The sequence below is a fragment of the Momordica charantia genome (genome assembly GCF_013281855.1).
Source record: "Momordica charantia cultivar OHB3-1 chromosome 4 unlocalized genomic scaffold, Mcharantia_2.0 BLBB01000004.1, whole genome shotgun sequence".
NCBI lineage: Eukaryota > Viridiplantae > Streptophyta > Magnoliopsida > Cucurbitales > Cucurbitaceae > Momordica > Momordica charantia.
In genome coordinates, this window is record NW_028275162.1 from 11146781 (window position 1) to 11152693 (window position 5913).

Sequence of the window (5913 nt, forward strand, 5' to 3'; positions counted from 1 at the left end):
TCAATCTTGCATGTTAACTACTTCTCTATCATTTGAAAGGAATTCTATAAGCTCATCAAGCTTTGGTGCTACTTTTGCTACAAAATTTGCCATGTGTTTGATATGATGACTCAATCCATTCTTTTTGCATGTTTTCCATTCATGACATTCACTTGAAATTTTATATGTGAAATTGGGTTGAGGTTGAGATCGAGGCTGAGAGAATGATGTCCTTTCATCGTCAAGCAGATCGAATGTGTCATTTTGAGTGTCAAAATGTATGCTGGAACTATTGATATCATGATGAGAGTTAGCATCCTCCAATACAATTTCTTTTTCATCATCTTCAACAAGAACTGCATGTTGACTAGTGGTACGATATTTTTCAGATATTTCTCCCAAAGCATAATAGTGTGGAAAATGTTTTCCATATAAATCATCAGCATTCTTATGAGCCTACAAGTAAAAAAAATATATAACTTATTTGAATATTTGAATTAAATATAGAATCTAAAATTTGACTACTTTTACATACCTCAACCCATTCATCAAATGCACTTATTTGACATTGTAATGTCATGAGTTCATCATTCCAACTAAATCCACTTTTATCTCCAAGCAATTCAAATAATGCATTGTATTTGGACTTTAGCGTCTCCACTCAAGACTCAATGTATGGAGATGCCTTTAAGGTGTACGAAGACAATTTTTCTAACATCAAACGTTCAATTTGATTCAAATATCTATTTTTGAATCCATTTTCCGCTCGCCATAAACTACTATGACATAGTTCTTGAAGCTCCCCCACCAACACTGCATCTTCCTTTAGCTACTATCCAAAAACATTTATTCAATCCTCGACCTCTTTGTGTATTAGTGTTATTAGGAGTCATCCCTATATTATCCAAAATTAAAAAGTACATAGAATGAAATAACAAAAGTTAACAAATAATTCCGAACAATATCTCCACATGCTCAAATAACAATAATGTAAAATAACAAAGAATTCCAAATAGTTAATAATCATTTCAAATAACCAAATTGCAAATAACAAATAACAGACATAATGATATCATTCTAAACTTTATTGCCAAGTATTGAACATTTGAGTTGCCAACGTTTGTCTCCACATGCTCCATTCGTTTGAAGCCTCAATCGTACTAATGTAGTTAGTCGTGTCATCTACGACTTCAATTACCAATTCTTCATTGTCAAGTTCTTCTTCTAAAGGATCAATTTTCATATCTCTTATTGTAAAATTATAGAGCATGCAACACATTTAAATGATCATTCGTTGTGTAACTATGTTGTAGAAAGAAGGACTCCTAAGGATTGCCCAACACATCTTTAGTAAGTCAAACATTGTTCAATTACATTTCTAGCAGCGGAATGTTTCATATTAAAAAATTATTCTAGTGTTCTTGGTTGTTGACCATCTCTCTAGTAATTTAATGATATCGTTGGTCCCTAAAAGGTGCTAAGAAACCCTTGTTATTGGTGTAACCAGCATCGACCAAATAATAATAATGACTTACGTAAAAAAAATTCTTTAAATCTTGTGATACTTTGTATCTAAGAAATCTAAAATTATATATGTATTAGGTGAAAATATTATCATGAGGGACTTTCAATGCATTCCTCCTAGTTATTCCATATTTAAGTATCCAACCATGAACCTTTCAAACCAGGTAGAACATAGATAAATTGCATATCAGGGGAGCAAACTCCTAAAACATTGGTAGCAATTTCATTCTTCCTTGTTCTATACTTTGGTTTCTCAGACTCTGGAACATGTACCTTAATGTGAGTCCATCTAAAACACCTAAACAACCCTAAACAAAAGTATTACTATTTGGATTAGTATATAAAATTTTCTAATAAATAATTTAATTCTATTTTGCATACCTTAAACCATTTCCGTATGGAGTCCATTGAATCTTCTAAAATAGGTTCATGAGTCTTCCAAAAATACTTTTGCCATCGAATCATAGCTTTTAGGCATTCATGGAAGTATTTACTAATGGTTCGTCCAGATTTCTTAAAAGTAAAATTCATAATTCTATTTTTTACATGTTGTGTTAGAATATATACAAATATTGCAACCATATCTTCAATAGTCACATTCTTTGACCCTTTTAATTGTCCTTCAATCATAAGGAGAGTATATAACTTATAAAATGTTCGTCTATCCATCCTTAGTTGATTAACACAACTAACATCATTCTCATGAACAAAAGATTGCAAGTGACACACTTGGTAAATTATTCTAGAGAATGTTGGATTATGAAGTTCTCTTCAATAATGTAGACGTTGATGGGCACAAATGAAAATACAAAGTGCGAGCATTTTTCGAAGGATTACAACAAACATATTTATCACAATATTTATTTTCTTCTTCTTTCCAGTAGTAAGTCGAGACATATCTATATTAAAAAAAACATGAGATGTACTCTATAATTAATAATTCATTCTGAAATTGAGTGATATTTAAAGTAAAAGATGCAAAGAAATAAAAGAGAAAAGAGAAAATTAAAATTACAAAAACCTGACTAACGAAATTATAATAATGATCTCACAATATTCCAGCATGCTTCCACATCACAACAATAAACATGTTTATATAATTGCAACAATGATCATATCCAACAATGAACATAACCATAATTACACATAAGGAAGAACACAACAACAATTAAAGTTCAAATGGGTTAAAGTTCGGTCAATACCCTCCCATGATGTCGACATTGTAAAATTAGACAAAGAGTACACATGTCCCATATATATATACATACATACAGAGAGAGAGAGAGAGAGAGAGAGAGAGAGAGAGAGCTTACGTATCGAAAGACGTATGAGAATTGAGAAAGCCATAAGTTCATGATCAAAATTAGCGATGAATTCGTGGTTGCTTCGTCAAACTCAACTTTAGATACTGAAAATTATGAAATCGTTGTCGAAGCTTTTGAAGGGAGTGTGAATTGTTTGATGATTGAGGAATTGAAAGATGTGGCTTCTACTGTAATTCACTAGAGGGAGAGCTTTTTTTGTGAAAATGTGTTAGGGTTGACTTTTATTGCAGAAATATGTGTCGGTAGGTCTATTTAACCACAAATTTGAATCCTTTCCCATCATTATTAGCTAAAAAGGCTTACAAATCCTTAAACTAGAACATGCATAGAACATTTCTGGATAATTTGTAATATATGGTACTTTAGGAAAAATGTGAGGAAAACGCGGTCAAAGTTGGAAGAAAATAATAGAATTCTATTGCAGGAAAAAAGCATCTGCCGATTTTTTGGTCAACATTTCTTCAAAACGTGCGTTTTACTTAATCAAGGGCAGAGGGGTCATTTCCAACGTGTTTGACAACCCAAAATCGTGAGTCCAAGTCAAGAAAGATTTGTTGCGAGAATCTCAACCCATCTCCACCTCAAATGGTGGGAAATTCAACCATTTTGAGGGCCTATAAAAGGAAGCCACTCCCCCTGATGGGATGTGAATCCCGCAGCGGGAGCGATGATCTTCGTTCATGAATTTTGAGAAACAAAATCCATACCATGAAACGGAAATACGGAGGAAAAAGTTATGTATGCCTTACCTTTGAAGAACGCTTCTTCAATGGATTAAACCGATGAACACCACCAATAGAGCTTCCGTGCTATCCTCTGGGTACCGAGAACACGCTTGTGGGAGCGTTCGATATGGATCTAAAGAGAATGGAGAAGAGAGAGCTTGAGAGTATTGTCTGGGAGTTCTTTTCTTGTTGTTTCTTGTTCTGTATGTCTAGCAGAAAAGTTCTACATTCAAAACAAAACCAAATGACGTGGGGAGTTACCCCACATCATTAAACTCCCCACTCCCCTACTAAAATGCAGGGGAGTTAGTAATTAATTACATTAATCAATTAATAATTAATATTATTAATAATTAATAAATTTTAATTGATAATTATTAATCTAATTAATAATTAATAAATTTTAATTGATAATTATTAATCTAATTAATAATTAATAAATTTTAATTGATAATTATTAATCTAATTAATAATTAATTAATTAAATATAATATTAAGTAATTAACAATTAATTATTTAACATTTAATTAAATATCTCATATTTAATTAAACCATATTCTCTCTTGTATAACCTATAGATTTAATGTACATCTCATGTGCATTAATTTTTAAAACTATGAATCCAATTCATATTAATTATTTGAATCCTATTCAAATATTTCTCTCATAATGTATAGTATTAATTTTGAATCTCAATCCAAAATTAATATATACCTATATATAATACATCAATATACATTATATATATTCCCTTACATAATTTGAATATTTCAAATTATTTCATAATTATTGATCCTCGTTTTACTCGTTTTGAGCTAGCAATGAGACCTAATGGACCTACAAATCAGAAGCTCCAACGATACGAGATTAATCGGTCAAACTCATTGACCGAGTTAATTAACATTCATTAACTACAGGCCACTCCACTAAAAACCCGCAGCTGCACTCTTCTCACTGCATAATGTTTTTGTGTTCATGGATATACGACCATTAATGACAAGTCAATCCTTCATGAGTGCTCGTAACTCAAGCTGGGTCAAATTAGTGTTTTACCCCTGAGTTACATCTTACTTCTTAAATACCACTGCTCCTCTGATGAACAACCCGGTTATGGTCCGACCAATAACCGGAAGTCCCTCTTGGGCCAGTGAAAGGGTGGGGCCCCTTGTTCAAGTCCTAGAGTTAACATTTAAAAGAACACTTATCTATTCTCTAAAGTCGAGGAGGAGTGAATTCCCTCTTGTGAAGTTATGTTCCCAGCTCCCCATTCGGTCTCGTCCCCAAAATGGTAGGAATATTGAGTCGGCGACTCGGGTTAGTTTCACCCATACAGATCAAAGGACGAGCCCTTACAGACAGGAGTCTATAACTCACTCAGGATTGAGAATGAGTTGTTTGGTCATCCTATGAAATAGCAATCTGTTAGTCAACGGCGTTACATCTAAACACTGGCTATTTAACGGTCCGATTTTATACAAACTTATTGTGTAGGATACCCCCACTCGCATGTCTCCACACAAACGACCTAGATCGAGTCGTCTGTAACATTTACAGAGTAGGCCGTATCCATAGTGTTGCCAGGATAAGGTATGTTGCCAGGATAAGGTATCCAGCCTTATCCATATACCATAGACCATTTAGGTTATTCACGGAACATCATCCACTTATATATCAGGGGTATATCAAATATATACCTAGTATATCAGGGGTATATCAAATATATACCAAATAGATATACTGTCCCGATTACATGATAATAACCTTACATGTTTAGTTTATTGGATTTTGGACAATGGAATGCTATGAATTCAACAACAAATTGATTGAATAAAACTTTATTGAATATATATTTGTTTTTACATAAATAGAAACTACGAGTTTAGGGTAACACACCCAACACCCCCAGCAGCAAAGCATCCATTCTCAACTTGTTTCATCTTCCTTTCATCCGTTCTTAGCTATAAAGTCCATCCATAGGCTTTAGAGTTACGTTTTAGTTGTTCGTTTCTTGTATTTTCACTCTTTTACTTATCATATTGCCTTTAATTTGAGTTTGCACTTCCGTTCTTCATCTATTCCGTTCTTTTAAAGTTATTAAGCGAGTTTACACTCCCCTCACGCTTGAAAGAGAAGAGGGCCAAGCAAGAACACCTTGTACGCTGCTATTTTTCATTTAAATTCAATGGAATTTTTTTTTTTTTATGTTCTTGTGCGTTTGATTTCCTCTAATTATGCATTAAGTTATTTATTGACTTCTCTATGGAATGCCTTAGTCAAATAATTTGACTTTCGATCATGCTCGAGATTTGACCAGATTGCACTTGGCGCAATCTTGGGTTGGTTTCTAAAAACTTCTATTT

The 5913-nt window shown here is 33.1% G+C and overlaps 1 pseudogene; it reads right to left on the reverse strand.

Annotated features, from left to right (window-relative positions):
• Nucleotides 1–1063: 1063 nt before the first annotated feature.
• Nucleotides 1064–2713, reverse strand: LOC148211793 (uncharacterized; annotated as a pseudogene).
• Between the last annotated feature and the right edge of the window lie 3200 nt (nucleotides 2714–5913).